A 23,054-nucleotide genomic window follows, 5' to 3' on the forward strand; every position below is an offset into this window, starting at 1 on the left:
TGCTATCTAGACTGCACAGATGTTCTGTTTTAGTTCTTTTTATAACTGATTTATTTGCATAGTGTATTGTTCAGAACAAGGCAAGGAGATTTTCTGGATTTTGAATTAATACATTTTGTCTCCTGTAAATTATAACGTTGTCTATGCATGGCCCAGTTTGTATATTATAACATAGTGTTTGCCATACTTCAGATAAGAGTTGTAGTGTCAGAGTTCTACTGTCACTTGTATTTGACAATTTGGAAACTACATGAATAAATTAATTTTGCCGTCACATACATCAGTTTGAAATTTCAACAATATAAACGCATCGAAAATTAAACAAATAAAACTGCATCATTAATGAACCCAGAAACAGTTAAACTGTACAGATCGAGTTAAACTTTCGTAACTATTAGTTCATCTGGACCCTTTGTCGTGTCTGTTTTCTGTATTGACATTGAGTATTTGCGTATATGGTCCTGTTTAAATGTGTAAAATCATCGGAATAAATTCAGGAAAATTGTGCAGAATCGATATGTTCGGTCATGAATTGGAAACAAGAGCATCTGGTATAATTATTAAATCGTAAATATAATCCATCCAATGTCTGCAAAATATCAACCTGATCATTTTACTTGCATTATAAACATTTATGAGTATGTTACTCGTATAATACTCATAAAAGTTTATAATGCAAGTAAAATGCATTACTATAACCAAATTAGTTGCAGAAAAACAAAACTACAATTTTCCCTTCTATGTATAGAACATGCGAGATTTGCTGATAATTCCTATACTTTCACAAAACACAATAATTATTACTTTTTCGGTTTCAATAATCGCAAAATATTAATTTGTAAACACACAACATAATGTACTCTAAGGAATATAGCATTACTATAACCAGATTAGTTGCAGAAAAACAAAACTACAGTTTTCCCTTCTATGTATAGAACATGCGAGATTTGCTGATAATTCCTATACTTTCACAAAACACAATAATTATTACTTTTTCGGTTTCAATAATCGCAAAATATTAATTTGTAAACACACAACATAATGTACTCTGTAAGGAATTTAGCAAATGTGTTACTACAGATGAATAATCTAATGACTAATCTCCATTCTAATATGCTGTTTCTCTGTTAAACGCTCTTACGCTAAAATGACGTCAATGTTTTTGTTGCGACCAAGAAAGAGCACTACTATATTTTATCTACTGTTTTAGATTAAGGGCATATTAGAATCGAAATAATTTAAGGCAAAACCGTGTTTTAAGACTATTTATACATTCAGGCGGTAATACGTCGTACAAATAATTTCACGAGGGCTGCGCCTTAATTGGATGACCTTAATAAGGCGCAGAATAATGCTGCAAAGCAGGAAGATGCATCGAGATGTATCTTCTGAAAACCAAAGGTTAATGGAACCGTGCCATGAGAAAACCAACATAGTGGCTTTGCGAACATCATGGATCCAGACCAGCCTGCGCATCCGCGCAGTCTGGTCAGGATCCATGCTTTTCGCTTTCAAAGCCTATTGCAATTAGAAAAACTGTTAGCGAACAGCATGGATCATGACCAGACTGCGCGGATGCGCAGGCTGGACTGGATCCATGCTGGTCGCAAAGCCACTATGTTGGTTTTCTCATGGCACGGCTCAATTGTCTTTTTATTTTCAAAAAGTCTACTTAGCATCATTTATTCCTTATCTATGTTATCGGGCACGCAAGCATTTTCTCCCCGGACGTTGTTTACGTTTTTATATTTATAAAAGTTACCAAAATTAAGTTAGAGACAAGCTGTAGACGTTTGACACTATTCCATAAATAAAACAAATGTTTATTTATTTGTTACAGATAAAATTAAGAAATTCATAATATACCATGTTATTGATATCTTTGCAACCACATGCATTCATTAATATGAACATATGCAATACATTCACGTCATATATATGCAAAATAGTCAAAACAGCATACGAGAAATTTTGCTCAAAATACAGTGCATAAAATCTATAAAGAACGCAACTTGGCTAACCAGTTGTCTTTGCATGAGCTTATAAAACGGATGAGAAACAATTCATGTCCAACATGAAGCTATATACAATCGGTTCATTTCAGTTGTGAATAACTTTATTAACCTAAAAGCTACATACTAGAATCATCACTACAATTCTCACGTCATCATACGAAAAATGCGCATCCTACCAGGTGTTACTCACGGAAAGTTAAATGAAATCCTTTGCTATTTAAACAGCAACCGTTAGTAAACATTTCTGACTTAGATCTTTAATAATGTGAAGGAAAGATTAAATTAAAACAAGAAATGTCTTTAAAAAAGACAAACGGCGTAGAGGTAATAATGTTTTGGAGCATGAAAAAATCATAGTTAAACAGGATGTACAGACAGAAAAGATTTGGATATGCATCTATGGACACATGACTCATTTGCAAATATTTCAACTAAGTAACAAACTTAAATGATCAATATATATCCTTTAAGTAATAGAAGGACAAAATGATTCGACGTCCGGTGCTGATTCTGAAATAGTTTCTTGTTGGGTCTGAATCCCCCAAAAGTACCCATTAGCACAATATCTCGACCCAGACTACAGTTACAACCATCCACCACTCATTCATATGAAAGCGACGTACGCAGCGGGGAAGGAAGTGTATTTTCGATTTCTCTTGAGATGATAAATTACTAAAGGCTTTAAAGTTAGAATAAATCATTTTAGTTTTGGGTTAAAATGACTAAGTATTCTCTATTTAATATGTGCCTTCTAATATTCAATGTTATTTAAGACTTAGTAATAAATGGTTTATCTTTTCAGCGCGCACCTGTTCCGTGCCCATATAGGTCAACATCCATGTTATTCAGCTACGCCGAAAAATGTCAAAGTATCAAACTAATCACAGTCTGTTTATACCCTAGTACTTTTAATATAAAAGACATTGCTTATGCTTATCCAATCACATACTGAAACTGTTCAAGTACTACATTGCGTATGCTATTTAACACGATGATAAAAGTAAAATATGAAACCATATTAGTTTTCTCCGTATAACTGTCTGCGGAGATAGGAGTTCACAATAATATCAATATAAATTCTTGTTTGTGTAAGGCGCTGTGTGGGTCGATAATATTACGTTAGATGTAAACAATTTATAAATAATGCTGTTCATGATTATCCTAGTAATGGTCCATTTAAAGTTATCAGACTGAAATCAATAGAAACCAGGAAATTAAAAATAAGAATTTATACGTAGTTGCCTACACATAAAATTTATCATCTATATCAATCGTACATAATTTTACACGTCAACGGTTTCAGTAACACATACTGATTAAACTGTTACACTGGCGTACGTTTACTGTTCATATATATGTAACACTTATGGTCAAGGTCATGTAATATGTTTGCTTAAAGGTAACGGTCACGGTCAAGGTCATGTTATATGTTTGCTGAAATGTTACGGTCATGGTCAAGGTCATGTAATATGTTTGCTTAAAGGTAACGGTCATGGTCAAGGTCATGTAATATGTTTGATTAAAGGTAACGGTCATGGTCAAGGTCATATAATATGTTTGCTGAAATGTAACGGTCATGGTCAAGGTCATGTAATATGTTTGATTAAAGGTAACGGTCATGGTCAAGGTCATGTAATATGTTTGCTGAAATGTAACGGTCATGGTCAAGGTCATGTAATATGTTTGCTTAAAGGTAACGGTCATGGTCAAGGTCATGTAATATGTTTGCTGAAATGTAACGGTCATGGTCAAGGTCATGTAATATGTTTGATTGAAAGTAACGGTCATGGTCAAGGTCATGTAATATGTTTGCTGAAAGGTAACGGTCATGGTCAAGGTCATGAAATGTGTTTGCTTAAAGGTAACGGTCATGGTCAAGGTCATGTAATATGTTTGCTGAAAGGTAACGGTCATGGTCAAGGTCATGAAATATGTTTTGCTGAAATGTAACGGTCGTGGTCAAGGTTATGTAATATGTTTGTTGAAAGGTAACGGTCCTGGTCAAGGTCATGTAATATGTTTGCTGAAATGTAACGATCATGGTCAAGGTCATGTAATATGTTTGCTGAAATGTAACGGTCGTGGTCAAGGTCATGTAATATGTTTGCTGAAAGGTAACGGTCATGGTCAAGGTCATGAAATATGTTTGCTGAAATGTAACGGTCGTGGTCAAAGTCATGAAATATGTTTGATTAAAGGTAACGTTCATACGATGTGTTCCTTTTAGATATATACTTAAATTTAAAATCCCGTGTTTTAATAAAGTCGTTTAAAAGCATGGATGCAGTAAATCTCTGAATGATTCATTTATGCGCAGTTGTTTTCACCTGAATCAGAACATTTATTATCAAGTAATAAAGGGGCTTAATATAAATGATATGACAGAATAAACTTAAATGTAATATTAACTTTACAAGTGTTTTTGCCTTTGGCAGCATACTATAGTTTTCTTTCATCCAAATGTCTTGCCTTCTACTATCTACCGGTTATCGGACGCCCTGATATTTCCTTCTTTGCGTGCTAACTGAATTTGATTTATAAAAGAAATCACGAAACCATCTTGTCAACTTTAATGACCTATATTTTCTGTGACAACAATATTTACTAGATTCTGCCACATAGTGTGAAAAATGCTATTAACATATTGTCAAAGAATCATAATGAACCTTTTCAAACATATATGCTTTATGAAAAATTGCCTGAAAGGTGATTCATAGTCGTTTTCTTTCAGAAGGAATATTTATTCATTATCAGTACGAGAACATTAAGCCAGAGTGGAGAACGTGGCATACATGTATATGCAGAAAGGTAACTTTGATACTTAGACGCACTGCTAAATGTCTTTCATTTTCTAAATATAATACCGCGTTTACCAAATACTTCAAAAATCATGTTTAAGCATAGATTTACATTTTAAAAATATTTTTGAAATTTGGAATGATTTGCAGCTTATGGTGAAAGCAATACAACTCTTGACCATGTATATTTCCCTTTACTACTTACATAACGGTATTTTTTGCTGCATGTCCAGATAATATGTTTTATTAAACAATTTACTTTTGTCCAATATTTATTTGGGTCAGCTTTCGTAAACAAGATAAGTTAATGAAAGATAAGAAAACAGTAGCTTCATTCTAATATTTTTACGGGATAAACTAATTTAAGATATATAAGGAAATGAAAGGAAACAACTTTATTTGAATTAAATAACACACACTCAAATAATTTAATTCAATGATAGATGTGAAATGTCTTTTTAGTGGTGCTAGATTTCTACCATCACGAATAGATTTTATGCAAACAGGCAGGACACAACGTCAAATAATAAGCTATTTTAGAATTACGGCAAAAGGGATGTGTTATATTACATGTGTTCATAATCTGGTTATTGAGACGTTACAATTCTACACGGAATAAAAAAAAATGAAATGATGGCAGAATGCGGTAGTGTTGCCTTCTTCTTACATTTATAAAATAAGTATTATAGTAAAAAGGTAAGTTCATATATTCTGTTAAAAAAGTTATTTCATCATTCATTAATTACAGTGCGTCCTTCTATAAGATTCTCAGACATCATGATGACGTGGTTTTTTAAAAACAGCTAAACTAGTATAATCATGTAATCGTGTAATTTTGTTTTGTTCGTTTAGGTACGTTTTCTTCCGAGAAATCAAATTCTGCTGTCTATCACGAGCTCATTGGGCCATAATAAAAATGGAAATCATTTAACGTTGTTATGCAAATCATGGTTTCGTTACTAGAGTAGTGTTTTTCCAACTATGTGTCTTATACGATAAGATATTGATTCTAAGTGTACTGCCGCTTACTTTCGCAATGACAAGCACAACTTTCTGTTTTTAATTCCAGATTACGATCTGGCTACGAATTAAACAATGGCAGACAAATTTACAATAACTGCAAAAAGAATCTGCATGAAAAATGATATTTATGTACTTGAACACCTCCTCTTCAATGCAGTTATTTAATTTTCTGTATTCAGTATTACATCGAACATTTGTTTACTTCAATGTCCTTGTAAAGAAACGGCAGCGTATACTTTTGAAATAAATGGTATGATGGTATATCATTTCAAATTTATAGCGAAGTATCGTTCGCGGAAAAGCAGTTTAAACAAAACTAGATCAACATTGCAAACAAAATAACATCGTATTGATTTCAACAAAATATTTGTCTCAGAGAAGTTAATTTTGGACAATAACATTTCCAATAATAGACTGACAGCCGTTCATCGGCCTTTTTATTCAGTTGTCTAACACAGTTCCATTTATGAATTATGAACGACCCTTAAAAACTTACAGTTTGACAAGATATTTTACCTCATGCAGCGTTTCGTTACCCACTGACGTGAGCAGTTTTCAATTCGTACAAAATTTATTTTGTTGTTTTTGACCAATGTTTGTTACGTGCAAATGGGTAATATTCATCAGTGTGTCGATTTACTAAGTAACGTACTGGATTTAAAATCACATAAGTGATTTCACTCCGGAAATAAAATGAAGGTATCACATAACTTTATAGCTGTTGATTAAACGTTTGAGTCAGAAGACCAATTCAAAATATCTCAACGAAAATTTAATTGAAGTGAAGAAGTGTTATCAAAATTTAAAAAAAATGTCATCGTAATCTTTATATTGCGTTATCTTCGAAACCGAAATAGTTTAACAAGTTCAATGCTGACCTCGAAAATTTGCAAAACATAGCAGGCTTTTTTCTCCTTCCGTTAAAAATAAAATTCCTATTTTTGTTTTAAAACTAGTGTAAATTTATAAAAGAATATCAATTTGAAACTTTACTTATTTAATTATGATTTATGTTTTGTTACAGTTATACATGTTTTGTTAAATATTTACGTATATTTCACAACGAAATATTTTGCCACTTTAGACGAATATGATATTACCTGCTGTATACCTTAATATCTATGTAGCATCATTCAACATACTAACCAAACAAACAAACAAACACACAAACAAAATACATAATTCCAAGAAAGATAATACATAAACGAAGATGCACGTCACCTATATATTGCTACAAAATGAACACATACATGTAGATATAAAATTTCTACATAAAATACGCTCTTTCCTGCCTGTCTCAAATCACATGTTTACATGTATTAGTTTTGTCTATATTCAGAAAGTCAAATAAATAGCTACCGTAAACAAATATCCGTTATCATTGGGCTTATTTATATAATCTGACGCGAAAACCGGTTGAAAAATTACTGACTATCTTGTAACAATGCTGCGTAGTAATATCGTCTAGTTTGATCTATGTCTAACATTGATGTTTGTAGCATCTGAGCAAGTTTAGTTGTAGATAGGTAACATAGTTAGATTATTCCTAGACATGAAGTGAAACCTATTGCATAAATATACATCAAAATAATATATAAACATTTCTGAGATAACAAGGGCAATATCAAGTATTACGACAAAGTAGTCTGTTTAACATAATTGTTAGTCACACAAATACCGCCGCTACGGAATAATTTTTGTGTAATAACAAAAAAAAAAAAAGAATGGTAATCATACATTTGAACCATTTAAAAGCTGAATTACATGTAATTGCTCCTAACTGGAACATGACTGTAGATTGGCTACACGGTTTGATAAAATACTCGTTACAAAATTACTTTCTACGACAAATCGGGGAAGAAAACATACGTCTAATAAATGCCAATGCTTCTGCAACTAACATTCCATTTAAATGTCAATGCTTCTGCAATTAACATTCCATTTAAGGAAACGACATAACAAACGAAGGTTTTGATCGTAATTTCATTACATTATATGCGACAGTTCTCCATCTGATAAGTATACTTTGAATATATAATCAAATTGATAATGAAGCGTTCTCCGACAACAGAAGGATAAACTGTTGATACGTTCGAGTGTACATAGGAAAACAATCGTCCAAAAATAGCAGACGTCTACAAATAAAAATGCCTTCGACTTTACTGGCCCAACCAGTACATTCGGAGACATCGAATATTTTGATTAACTGTTATTAAATTTAGCAAAAGTTGGGGGTGGGGACATTAGTTTATATAACTAATCTATATAACTAATCTATGTCGCTTAACTGGCAATTACGAAGCACCTTTTCCAAATCTGAAAATCCTTATTCAAATAGCTAGATGGTACAAAGCGGAAATCGTATACATCTAGTATTTTCATTACATTGCAGAACTAAAATAATGTTCATCTCCTGAACTCTGACCATAATTTATATTGTTAAATTACTGCTACATTGATCCCTGTCACAAATAACGATAAATTGTCGTTTTTGGTTACATTGCTTATATGGATATATTGTCATTTTGATCGATATGAGTATAAACCATGTAATCTGTTTTACAAAAAGGAAACGTTGTTGAGATTGATATGTCTGTAAATATCAGAAAATACTGGTCATGCTCCAGGCTACTATTTGACAGCTGTGATGAAAAAGGTAATTGTAATTTACACAGCATCTGATCTAATATATTTATCTGGTACTGACAAATAAAGAAGATAATCACAAGCAGGTAAAACCTGGCATTGATTTATTTAAAAATCAAGTTCAGAATGATAATATTAATCATAATTTAAAATGCGTAGCGGACATTTTACTCTTTTCACATCTTGCTTGTTCAATTTGCTCGCATTCACATTAAGAAATGCTTGTTTTGAAAAGAACAACTTTTAAGCAATTTTAATGGACGTTTTCTTTTTCTTTTGTAATTGTAAGTGATTCTCTTTTTGAACAAAATATATTATAAAAATAAAACAAAAGGTCAACGAGAAAAATCACCCAAACAACGCTACCATCCAATCATTTAGTAAGACTTATTTTCAAGGCAATATTCTGCATATATCTGATGAAATATAAGTAAAGCAATCAATCTATTTAAGCGTACGTATTGTAAATAATTTCGTTACAGTAAATGCTTGTTACTTGTCTTTATATTTCCTTGAACATAAACAGCTCTTTGGGACCAAGCAGGTTTATTCAAATTAAGTTTACTTTACTGGTTGGTAACCAGTATCCGGACAGGACCAGTTTCCGGACACATGTAATAACCGCTTTATTTCATTGTTATTCGCGTAATTGTTTCATCTAGATCATCTAGATATTTGTTGTGTATGTCTGCAACAAACCATTATACTACAAGGCTGTATAATGTTAGATTTTATGATGATACCTCACATGTGTTTACGAAACAATTTTCTGTCTTAACGGGGCATGAAGATAGCATTGCGCATGCACAGTAGTATTTACTTGTAGAAGTATCAAGTGGGGAAGAAATAATTAAACTACATATTAATTGTCTACTGATAACATGTGCTACTTTTAATTTCAAGGTAATAGTTACATAAAATGCAGGGTTGTCGATTCTTGCACTAATTTTATTCTATATTTATTGGAATTTTCAAGAATTCGCGTTAGACGAAATTCGAGTTTTTATAGTCAGCCTCTGTTTGGTTTCGTAGCTGCTATTGAACGTTGGGTTATGTTTCATGTGCATTTTTTGAGAGATTAATGATAAAAAATATGCAAAAATTGTTTAATTACTTATTTCGATATCAAAATAACAGCAAAACATCGACAAAGTATTTGTCCGGCTACTGGTTTACCTCACGGGGAAAATGACTTCTTTTTGTGAGACCATTTGAGGTCCCATAGAACCCATATTTTACGTCACAACGCGATGGTGATTACAATATCGGATGCGGATAGAGGTGAAGTTTGGGCAATGTGGGCTTCATTTATTCAAATATTTTTTTAGGAAATAATGGAGCCGAAATATGAAAATATGACCGGCTACTGGTTCCCAACCTGTATATCATTACTGATTTTTGTTAGGACATGTTTGTGTTTCTCTGGCAATTCAGTCCATTGACCTGTAAACTCTTAAATAGACTGGCAAGTAGACACATGACAAAAATTCAATGATATAACTTTTCTTAAGTAAAAATACCATTGACTATGAAACAAAAGAAAACTAACAAGAATACGAAGCTAAATTTGAAACATTTTACACATGGCAACAGATCAATACAGGTGTTAAAATTATTTCTTAAATTTATAAAAAAGAAAGAAAAATGTAATTAAAATTAGTTATAACAGCAATCTATGTTTCAGACATTGACAAGTACAAATGTAACCTTCTTACAAGTCAACTATCAGCATGTCAATCCCCGATCAGTCCGCTTGCAAAATTTGAACTTTTGTTTCACGTCTATAAACTTACACATATAGCCTCAAACCAATAAACTGCGACGAATCTTATAAACTCGGCATTCAGTCTGAAGATTATTTCAAAATTCTAAATATAGGCCTTCATGACTTTTAGACACAAGAAAATCTATTTCACGTCATAATTAAAATCCGATTCTCTTTATGTATAGAGTTTCGTAATTGCAAAGCATACGATGCCAAAACGGAAAGAACAACATCAGATACAAATCATTTAAGAATAAGTAAGCCGTTTGCAAAAATCACGGTTTATCTTTCTATTTAGCATTTAATGCTTGGCGGTTAGAGCTGTATTAGAGCTTTTTATTCAATGAGAAAAGTTAATATAATCTAATGTTTTCATTATTCAAAAGAGTAATGGAACCTGTAAAATGCATGTTAACTTATCACAATGGACAAGTGTGCGAAGTTTTAATCCATTCCAGTCAGTGGGAGATACTTACTTACATACAAAAACGTAAGTCGAAAATGGTGCACAGTTTTGTTAAAAAAAAGCAGAACAGAGTTCTGGAACCTGCGCAGAGCAAGTCAGTATATATCACAGTAAACAGGTGTTTAAAGTTTAAATCCATTCCCACATGTGATTACGAAATATCAGCTTACAAATAAAAACTAAAATCGGGACGCCGAAGCGGACGCCGACACAGACACAACGGTGAGTCTATATTTTTCGAATAGTCCAGCTGATGACATATCCATAAATTATAAAAGACAGATGGAAATTATCAGCTACCTAGACAACAGACTAAATCATCTACCCATCTCGTCTCAGTTACATGGGTGTTCTTATTAACTGTAACTTTAGTATTATACATCTGGAATTTATTCATTTATCTGACCTTCTGAATGTATTAGCAGATAATTTAAGACAACACTTCATATTTTGCAGCTAATAAGAGTCTTTTGGCACCCTCACTGATCAACATACTTCGTTAAAATGAATAGAAGATACTATACCTTCAGTTCGTATTATCAGATACAGACAAACACTGACAGAAACATATCTTTGTTCTTTAAGCCGGACTGACGAGAACATCTCGTTTGTTTTAGATGCATTGTAATTCAATTCTAATAAAGCAAAACGTATTATACAATCTCTGTTAAAAACGGCTGTCATGTCCATGCTTACATTGTCAAGATACTCTATGTACACAAACATGAAAATGCAGCATATTATTTATCTAGACAATTGTTGACATTTGTCATCTATATGGCACATTAGCTCAAAAGCTGAAGTATAATCGGTAAAAAATCGGAATTGAAACATTTTTTTCCATGTCTTCAAATCATACATGTGTATATCTATTTTCCTCACTACAAAATGAAGTATTATTGCTGATATGTCTAAAATTAATCAATTATGAAGTAATATGCAATTTTGCGTATTTCATGCAAAAACTATTAATTGGTATGATTGCATTAATAGGATAATAGGCATACTAGTTTGTCGTTTCAGATAAAATATTTCTGTAATTGTGTCATCTAAGGGACTTAAAGAACGATAATCAAGACCCTCTTGCACTTGTTTACTTCTGGTTTCATATCCAGATAGTTTTACAGTGAGGCTTCAGCTTAATTTTTGCGACCTCCATATCCGACTGGTTAAAAAGTCGTCATATGACCTATATGTGTTGTTTCGGTGCCCAACAAAAAGAAACAAAACAAAATTAGCTAAATTGAATAGACCCGATATACAATATTACTTACCGAAAACAATAAATTCTCCACAATTTATTTATCAATGTTGTCAATTGTGGACGTGACTTAAGCCACTATAGCAATCTAATAATACCTATACTACTCTACAAAATTACATTTATTTATCTTCTGCATCCACATGTAAATTTCTACAAACAAGACTGTCAGGATATAGATACAGAATTCTACACATCAGACGAGTATGGTGCCAAATCCTCCTAAAATATCTGCACACCTGCCTTTGTCTCGCTTAACGTTATGTTTATTCTGAGAACTCTGCTGTGGAAGAACATATAACAACCAAATAAAGAGCTACTGTATTATATCCACTGCCAAAGTTCTTATTCAGATCACGGTATCGGAATTATAACAAAAAGAAAAAAGTTACACATCACAATCTTGGAACCATGCGATGTTTGTTTCTGCTCTGAATCCAACGTAACAATTCAATGTCTGCATCTCTTAAACAGTATACATTTATTTGGACTTCGGACAATTGTTGACTTATAACCGGCAAACCATTTGAATATATCACAAAAAAAGTTTAATTTGTTCTCTTTAATTCTAAACCTTTTCCCAGCAAAATGTATTGATGAACTGTAGATTCATCAATAGCATAAACTATGGACTGGTGTTTATATAAGGAGAAATGTAATAATATCAATTATAAGAGTAAGGGAGTATATAGCACTTTACTGAGCTACGTGGTTGGCATATTGCGTAAACAGTATACAAATGCATGTTATGTCTTTTACAACCGTCAACACAGAGTACGGTTTTTAGTATAAAATTGTTCACGACAGTTTCAACAATGTCTTAAGTACAAAGAAGTAGGCTAATATCACACGTTTTGGTTAAAACCATTGATTGAAATCATAATAATATCATTGAACGATGCTTTGGGGACAAAAAAAATATTGCCTTAGCTGTTTGTATTCACCATAGCACATAAATGATTTATGTTGATTCTAGGACATTTTGTCTGAAGAATATGTTGAGCCTTGGCTTCATAAAAAAACTATCGGCAGTATACTTAAGTAGTTTATAACTCAATAGAAACTATTTAGAATTAATGAACACCGTGTAATGTAATTTTAAACTTAATGCTTGAAATTTAATGCTGATGTAATTATCTATTGGCCTAACAGTTCCACTTATGAAAATCTAGGAAATAATGTTACAGCAATGTTCTGCGATTTATATCAAATATCAGAAGAGATCGTAAAATCAAATATTTTATATACAACTGAAGCAAATCAAAGTTAATTGTTTAAACTACGTTTTTTCGAATAACTCAGACCACGACACCCAGGGATACTTAATTGGCCAGAAGTAAATTCTGATATAATTATAATAACAAACCTTTCTACAACAAACAGAAGAAAACATACGCCTGGTAGATATTTATGTGTCTTTTCTTTCAACATGATCTTGTCATAACGGAAAATCTTGACATCATATTACGATTTATAAATAAATGTTTGGAAATTCTAAATAAAAACGTGTATCTTAATCATTTCCTCTTAACGTAACTGTATTTGAAAGCTGTTTTGTTTTATTTCTTTAAATGGCCATATTTTTTGCCATTTCCAGCAATATATATCACAATCTGACGTTACAGTGTATGAAACATGTTCCTCAGAATTTATCAGCCTACTTTTATCTAGATTTAGGCAAAGCACAGCTCGGAACCATTCAGAACTTCATAGATGAATTTATCAACCTAATAAATCTTAAAGCCATGTGGCCTTGGTTTCAAATGATAGCCATTTCGGCTTTGGTTAATATATCTTAAAGTATTACAGACGTTTATCATAATGCATCTATGGAGTATAAATCTCTGAAATATGATTTTCGCAGTAGCAATAGATAATACTCCGAGTATTAAACTCTCCTATTTCCCGGTTTTATTGTTGCGTATAATGTGATAATCTTTATCAAGGGAACATTAATGTGTTATTTACTAAGCCGGATGTTGCCAAAGGGGAAGGCTTTTGACAACGCATAAGGCGAGGACAAATTTTCATGAAGAGAAAGCCTTTGTACCATTAGATAGAGTGTGGGGTTGGTGAAAAGCTAGGTATATGATATATGACGTTGAAAAAGAACAACAAAAAAGCTTCAGATTAATTCATAACATGTTATATCGTAACGTATATTCGTACAACATATTGTACTCGTGTAGCAAATATGTAAAATGCGTTAAATGGGAATGAAACATGAAATTGAAAATGCAATCATATTATTTGTTCACAGTCCTTGAATCGTGTAATAATTAAAATATAATATCGTTTATTGTCGTCATGAAATGTACTTGAAAATGTTGTGTTTGATCTATCTAAGAATTATTTTGCAAGTACGATTTACCTCGGGAAGCATATTCTGTCAATAGTTTTGTACCGATGAATGTGGGTGTCTACGGACATTCCGATTACCCCTTCCGAATCATGCGTGGAAGCTACTTGTATAGGCTAGACTAATAGAGAATCGAGGAACACTATATTCTGTATATAACTCGAATTTAAATCTTACAATTTACATTGTTGTACTAAAAAGCCAGACCGGTTTTTCTCTATAATCCAAAACATGTGTAATGAAAGTAATATACTTAGGTATAGTTATAAAATTACAATGTCTTAATTCAATATAGTGTTAACAATGTTTGAGACTAAAAATATTCGAACAAAAAGAGCAACAAGAAATGTCATTTTCAAAGTTAAACAGGCACAGTCTCAGTCCAATATTTATTTTAATTTCCCAGACCTTACTGCAAAGATCACGAATATCCAAGGCAATAAAACATTATTAGTTTCGTCTTTGATGTCTTCATTCAAAATAATTAGTAAGAAATGTCAATTATTCAGCGTATGAAAGAAAACCACATCTCTTGATAGCATAATTTTCATGATTCCAAACCAGTCTTGTCATAGAGATGGATTTAGATTTTCAGAGATTCCCTTGCATCGTGTTTTTGAGTCCAACAAATTATTTGTGCTTCCTTTTCTTGCTACGTACAATGACAAACTGAAGAAATATAATTTACAGCATAGCTCACGAAATTATCTGGCGTTTCAAAGGAAGTTATTTCGAGGTAGACTATTATGAAAAGCTATAGATCCTTAGGAATCCTGAAAAGCAACCAGGTAATAGCAGCACATTCAATTTGATTGAGAGTTGCCATAAGATAGATTGAACGGTCCGAATGATCGGAAAGTCCCAGAACAAATAGCAACACTGCGTCCAAGTAGTAGTAGTAGTAGTAGTAGTAGTAGTAGAACATAATTATAGGTCATATGGCGACGCTCCAGCTTTTATGGTGGAGGAAGACCCCAGGTGCCCCTCCGTGCATTATTTCATCACGAGCGGGCACCTCTACCTTCCGTAAGCCAGCTGTATTTATGGGAATTTCTTAGCATTAGAGAAAGCAAATATTCCAAATAGAGATACATAGTAATTTAGAGTCATAAAACGTTTTCAGCAATACTATGACCAGATACATTAAATATTATGTTACAAATCTAAATTCATAACAATCTGCTAGATTATTTAACTAAATCTTTATGTGAAAACATTAATTGTAATGATCAGCTAGGTTTCTTTGCTGTATTTTCTCTCTGAAAGATTTGCTGAAAGCAAATACAGTTTCACGTCCGAGCAAATAAACAAGCTAATGTACCTTAAGAGTTCTTCGTGTCACCACAAAAGCATGACATTCCCTTTACGGTTCTCTTTTTCACGGCTTTTATACTGTGTTGAAAGAAAGCAAAACGTGATAATAAACTACTCTCACTGAAATAGCACTGCTGAGTCTTTTTGATTGACACGCATTACATTGTACGTAGGAATTTATAACATTTTCAGCAGGGTTTTACAAAGTAACATTTATATAATATTATATATGTGATACTTTCACTGTAGCACAGACATATAGATGTATGCATATGCACAATAAATAAACTGTTATATCAAATTATTTCACTTACTCACCACATTTCATATGACTTTCACAAATGTCGTTTAAACTATCACACCCCGGTGTTCACTACGGGAGAAATATTTTTGATCTCAGACGGAAATAAAAAAAATAATATACTCTTTGTAATAGGTACAGTTATTCTGATACGTCTATTCACACTTTTGGAGTCATAATACCAAAATGAGCCACACCATGAGAAAACCAATATAGTGCATTTCAGGCCAGCATGGATCCAGACCAGCCTGCGCATCCGCACAGTCTGGTCAGGATCCATGCTGTTCGCTAACGGTTTCTCTAATTGTAATAGGCTTTGAAAGCAAACAGCATGGATCCTGCGCTGGTCTGGATCTATGCTGGTCGCAAACGCACTGTGTTGGTTTTCTCATGGTGCGGCTCATATGTCATTGCCATTGCTATTGCCAATAACTTTGTGCCAATATTACTGTCTATATTAATTCCAATTACGTATCTATACCTATATTATAAGTGTTGCTTATTTACTTGCAAAACCAAATGGCGTCTTCTGCGCCTTTAACCACGATACAGTACTTCTGCTTTAAACGATTCATATCTACTAAGTACATGTATGGTAACTTGTATATCAACAAAATGATACGTAATCAAAATAAAACATAAAAAATTATCACTACGATATAACTATATAAAAGCAAAGACAGAAAATGTGTAGAAAGGGTTTTCTCTCTTCAGCGCAGGAATATATGTGACTGTGTGACAGGACTTTCTTAGTGTTTTGAGAAATTATCTAAAATATGACGTAATATGCCGCCTCTATAATCGCATTAATATGCCACGTTCTAGATATTTTCTGTGACCTATTAGATTTGTCTGCTCGTAATTGGATAACCATGCTGCATTAATTACTTTGTCTGGTGGCGGTGCATATGTAATGAAATATGATGCAGCAAAGCTCAATGGAACATAACACATAGTTCAAGTGTTTCTAAGGAAACTGGTGCCCAGTTAGAACATAATTTTCAATGTTTCATTACATCACTTCAATGAGGAAAATGTATTACTTGAAACGGTACCAGCTGAATGAGTTAATATATACTTACAGTGTACTTATTAGCTTATTAGTTTTTATTATCAAACATCATGCAGTGTAAGATAATTAGCATTCAAAAATCAATATTTATTATTGTATTTTCTTTGTAAATAAAAACAATATAATTATATTATTCTACTGATGCACCAGTGAAACGTGTTCATATTTCTTGCCCTAAAACAATTAATGATATTAAGTACTGAAACCAGTAAATTTTGATATTAATTCAATATCAACAAAATATGTATAATTTGCACGACTTAAAGCTATTACAGTGAAAAAAACAAACAAGCTAAATACCTGCATTTCCATCTTTAATTACTGCTGTACACCTTGTACTTTAAAATTATTTCACAAATCGGGACTGTGTATGTTGTATCCAGATGTAAATATTGAGTTTCTAAACACTGAAATAATTCCGAGCCCTCCTAAATATATTGCACAGCTGACTTTTCCCGCGTTACAATCCTGCCTACTGTCGGAAGTCATATTCAGATTATAGTATTGGAATAATACGTAGCGGAAATCGGTCGACAGATTGCCTTCTCTTTTGTAACAATGCCATGCATGAAATTATTGCTTCATTTTTACTTTTAAGCCAGTGTCTTACTCGCTCTCTTATCAAAATGAAGAAATGTGCTTTTAATATTTATTTTTCGATTTTTTTTTTACACGAGCGCCACTGTTAAATATGCTGTACTAGTGTTTGTGAAAACATATACTTTCGAAACAATAGGCTAACTTTGGTCTTAGGAGGCAGTAAACAGTTTTGAGCTGTTAGTGTCGAATTGGCCATCTGGAAAATTTACAAATAAGAGGCAATTTACGGATTGAAGTGGATATTTGAAGTTTAAAATAATAATAATTGCTACAATTGAAGTTTCAGCGGCTAGAATTGAGTTTCACTTATTTAAAGAAAATCAGTTGAGTAGCCTTGATCTTGATAGTATGACGTAATGACTTGCAGGAGCGTATACATGCTTCCTCTGAGCTAGCTTGAAGTGGGGTTGTCATTTTAGCAGGGGCCTCAGGAAAACTGGAATAGTGAAAAAAAAACGGTACGAATGGCACATATATTTGAGCTTATTTTCAGATTTTACACTGTTACTGGAGTATGGAACAGTGTAGCAGTTGGGGCTATCATTTGCAGGGAATTGTCTACAGCGATTTGAAAATTGGCAAATTTAGCTTTTTTCGTCATCAGTTTCCGCGACCGGGAGAGCACAAAATTCAGGTCTTGTAAACAGAAAACTAGATACTAGAGATGTATTGCAGATGGTTTGTAACGATAGACATACAGTGATGTTAATGTTGCAATATCTTTATTTCAGATGTGTGGTTACAGACTTTTGTGTGAGGTTTTGAAAGTTGGGTAGGCGACTCTAGGCCGAGAAGCTCAGAAAACTGTTTACTGCCTCCTTATTCAAACAACGAAAGGGACGGGTGTTATTAATATGAAATGCTCAGTCATTAGCTTGACTGGTTAATGATTTCTTTCATTTGAAACTAACAAGTATCCTTAGGCGTTTATCAAATTAAAACAGCGATAATGAAAATCACTTTCCAATAAGATATCTAGCTTTATTTAAGCATCAACAAATTAAATGAAAGATATTTTGCTTTAATGTCAGAGAATGAATGCATTTTTCGTGTTTTATTACATTGCACGGCCATGATCACCTACTCAGCCGTTGGTTCCGTTAGTACATGATTAAAGATAATATCATGTTGTCTTGCAGATCAGTATTTATGTTTATAATGTTGCTTATTTGTATTTTACGCCAATACTTTACGTTTTCTATAACACAATATGCAAGCGCATTTAATTTAGTCAATATTCATTTGACTTGACAAAAAATGTGTAAAACATGTTTCTCAGAAAATATTAAAATGACAATATTTTAGTCACCCTTACATAATATTGGTATACGTACCTTGAACATTTCCGATTCAGTCAAACATTCGAAACCATTCTGGATACATTAGTTTGCTTGTCAATTCTATAACACTTACGTCAACCATTTACCATATTTACGACTGATTGCTCTTATCGGCTTCAACTCCTACGGAAACGTTACGTTATATTTTATCGCATTAGAAAACGTATATCATAATGCACTGCTGGAACAAATTTATCTACAATGTGAATTTCACGGGAGAGATAGATATTACACCGACCATTAAATTCTCCAATTGTCTGCTATTACTCTTTCGTGTAATTTGATAATCTTTATCAAGGGAACATTAATGTGTTATTTACTGAGCTGGTTGTTGTCAAAGGAGGACGTATTTGATAATGCATCAGGCGTTTTTGAATCTTTAGGGAAATTTTACACATTCGCAAAATAACAACTAAAACTTGGAATTAAAGGTCATTTGTATTAAGAGTTTCCAGAGCAGGAAAATTGTTTTACGTTTTTTTATTCTTTAAAATGTCAGTACTTTTTATTGTCAAATTTAGCAATATTCTGCTTACATAGTATTACAAAATTATATATTTCCTCTAATAATATTTTGATATGAAATTACTTTATATAAGTGACCACAGAAACTAGTGGGAAACTACATTACATTATGTTTGAGGTAACATAGATGATGTACCGAAACAATCATTCCGTTGTATGTGTATGTTTGAGGTACCACAGAAACTGTTACGAAACCATTTTTAAATTGTATATGTCTGAGGTATCGGCGAACTGTAATTAATGTTAAGTTCACATAAAACAGGCGTGTCGCAAAAAAAAAGAAATCCTGCAAACCGAAAGTATAACTATTTGACATATTTTTAACATAACCTCAAGTTCCGAAAGTGACATATTCATTTGTTCTCCTAATTGATTTAAATCATTAAAGCTACATAGGTATTGTGAGGCATGATGCCTCACGACCTTGTTTTGATGCAACTGTTTTGCATTGTTTTTACGGCCTATCGGTAGTTTTTTATTTTTGATGTTAAATTGTCAGGCTATCTTTCAGCTACTTTTTAATCACAGTTCGTTGTTCTGTAACATTTCTAGGTATTGACAGATAACCAGTCGCATTGTTAAATTGTTGTTTACTAAATTACATTTCAAAATGTTAGAACTCTACTTATGTTATGCGGTTGTGTCAGTTAGTGAAACTGTAATTCTAGCTTTCACAGGGATTCTTTATAAAAGTACGCAATGTCAGCCCGAGTATTAAATTAAATCGATGTTTTCATGTAATGTCCATTGTTGACTTTGTAAAGCTTCATAAAAGTTTTTGTCAGTCGAAATTTTGACAGTTGTCAACCATCTTGGATTTTTCTACGTATGCACCGGGGGACTAACTCTCGTACAAGCGGACCGAAATCGTTTCATATTCTGCAGATATAGTTAACTTTCATTGTCAAGTATTTGACATTTAATACTTGGCATGTAGTGTTGATTCGTAGCGTTCTATATTGTTTTATTATTTATTTCTGTCCGACTTTGTTTGTTTACACTAGTTTAGAGGTTAAGCTCCGCCTTATTTGCATATAAGGAAATGTTCGTATCCCGAATGACGTCATGGTCGGCCGAAGTGAGTTCGTAGCCTCAACTCGGTTACGGATCTGTCCGGGTATTTCCGACTTTGGCGTTATTTAGATTTGGTATTACATCCTCATTTGCATACGCTAGATGGCTAGAATCATCACTTTGCCTCCGTCTCTCGTATAGAAAGACTGTTTGTCAGTTTGTTCTTAGACATTTTTTATTTACACTTCTAAAACCTATGCGAATTATTCAAACTTTGAAACTGCACGATACTTATTATCATTAAATTATACAGTTATATTTATTAGCAGTATTTGGCTGTTTTTCTCAAAGGAAACTCTGTAATTTTAGAGTTGGCTCTCGGTCCGCCTGCAACACTTTTGTCTGATATTTTCATTACTGATTATTTCATTCAGTTATAATTGATAGTTATTGTTAAGGTTTCCCATAAATAAAAGTTGTCTGGAGCCGAAAGGAACGTTGTCAGTAGTTTATTTTAAACTTTGAAATAAATTTGAACTCGGGCTCTACCAGCCTTTTAACTTAGGCGCTACCAGCCTTGTCTTAGGCGCTACCAGCCTATAGGGTCGCGACCAGACCCTAGTTTAGTCAACATGTTGCTTATCCCCAAAATGAATAACCTTATAGTATTGTAATTGGTGGACTTAGTCCCCAGACTGTAGTCCCCTTGCCCTTGGTCTGTTTAATTTAACATTATTTTTACCCTAACCCAAGTAAAATACAGTGACCGGGGTGGGGGCACTACAGTATATTCTGAGGTATATTCTCAAATATACTTTTAAATTGATCACCATATTGCATACTTCCTTTCTTTGATTCCATTATTTTCATTGGAGTATGAAATAATTTTAGGCAGTATGAACGTCCCTGTCTGTGGAGGGAATGTTTTCCCACACTGATATTCTCTGTCATCACAATGTTAAGTGAGAAATTCAATGTATTTCTTACACGTATTTTTAAAAATCATATTTGTTTGAATCTTCTATCACATATAATATGAAATTCCTGAAGTCATTCATATCTCAAATAAGCATGTCATAAAACATAAAATGACATTTTATGACTGAAACAGTCATACCTAATTAATTTTGCAAAAAGTAAGCAATAAATTCATATTAATGAAGAACTGTAACCAAATCACATGACACATTTAATATGAAAAAGGCAAAGCCTCTGAGCGAGCGTAGCATAAACGGCAAAGAAACTTTTCACTGCTTAAAACAATTCCGAGAACCTATTCACTTGAAAAGTTGAAAGAAACAAAAATTTAGTGTCATTATACCTGTAACAGCAAATATCATACGTTGCAAAGTTTATGGAAAGCCGGTGTCACGGTGACGTCATTACCTGTTTGTGGCGTTCTTATATGCTTATTTATGACATTTTATCCATTTTCTGGCCAATGCTTGATCTTTTAAACGAAAATCCTATTTTTTTTCTACCAACTGGAAATCTTTCTTGCATTATTTTTGAGTGAGGGATAATATTCAGCAATCAAATGAAGTTCTGTATTCTCTGCCAACAAAGCATTTCCTGTGAGCACCTGTCCTCTAGGGACACGCACTTCGTAAAATAAAAGCAGAATTGAAATTATTTCCATAACATAACTTTTTTTAAAAATAAAGACACCTAATGAACATAGAGATTGTAACTCAAATATAAAATTAAAAAAAAAACAAAAATAAAAACAATTTTCCCGACTTCGACGGAAGTAGAACAAAATGGCGGCACCCAGAATGGCGGCGCCCAGACAAGAGGAAAATTTTTCAGCTACATTACTTTGCCCCATTCGGCACACCTTTGTTATATTCGCCTACACATTGCCGTAAGGCGTGCTACGCGCTCGCAATTGCGCTTCGCGCAATTGCTCGCGAGCTACGCTCGCTAATACAATTCGGATGAAAATTATAACAGAACAATATTCCCAGATGTAGTAAAAAGACAAGAGTCCTGAAAAGTTTTAAATCAGAGGAGGAGGAAGTAAATTTTAAATGAAATTGTTTACTGTGTGTGTGTGTGTGTGTGTGTGTGTGTGTGTGTGCATGCAAGTGTGCGCTCGTGTATGTGTGTGCGTCAGTGCATACGTATCAGTGTGTGTTTCGGTGTTAAAGTCATATCAAACACTTGCATTAATTACTGTTAGTTTTATCAAGTACAATTCCGTGTTTAAGGAACCAGGCACACCAGGGCCGTCAACTACAGTGTACATTGTACATAAATAGTTACACAAAATTAGAGTTCCAATATTCGTGTAAAAACTAATCATCATTCATGTAAAACTACTATATTACGTGTATATGTACATATTATGTAGAACTATAAATTTAAAACTTTTATCGGTTTTTAAGTAGGTCAAAAGTTGACTTAGACAGCTACGCCGAAAAAATATCTAAACAATATTTTGCGAAAAGATTTTCTTAATAGCAAAAGCCTTCTGGGATTATTCTTGCGATAATTTACATTATTATCTCGATAGGTTTTAGAGGCCACAGCTGATGTCTATTAACTAGACACTT

The 23,054-nt window shown here is 33.0% G+C and overlaps 1 protein-coding gene across 3 annotated transcripts in view; it reads right to left on the reverse strand.

Annotated features, from left to right (window-relative positions):
- Nucleotides 1-19,108, reverse strand: part of LOC123563040 (voltage-dependent calcium channel gamma-5 subunit-like) — a 59,004-nt gene extending 39,896 nt beyond the window's left edge. The window contains exon 1 of one of the 3 annotated variants that reach the window (XM_053528679.1): nucleotides 18,955-19,108. The gene's annotated coding sequence lies outside the window, so the exon portion shown is untranslated. Of the gene's footprint in view, nucleotides 1-7,195; nucleotides 7,241-17,320; nucleotides 17,575-18,954 lie in introns of those variants that run through there. The other 2 variants (XM_045355601.2, XM_053528684.1) reach the window with 2 other exon arrangements.
- Between the last annotated feature and the right edge of the window lie 3,946 nt (nucleotides 19,109-23,054).

This window comes from Mercenaria mercenaria, chromosome 2 (genome assembly GCF_021730395.1).
Source record: "Mercenaria mercenaria strain notata chromosome 2, MADL_Memer_1, whole genome shotgun sequence".
Classification (NCBI taxonomy): domain Eukaryota; kingdom Metazoa; phylum Mollusca; class Bivalvia; order Venerida; family Veneridae; genus Mercenaria; species Mercenaria mercenaria.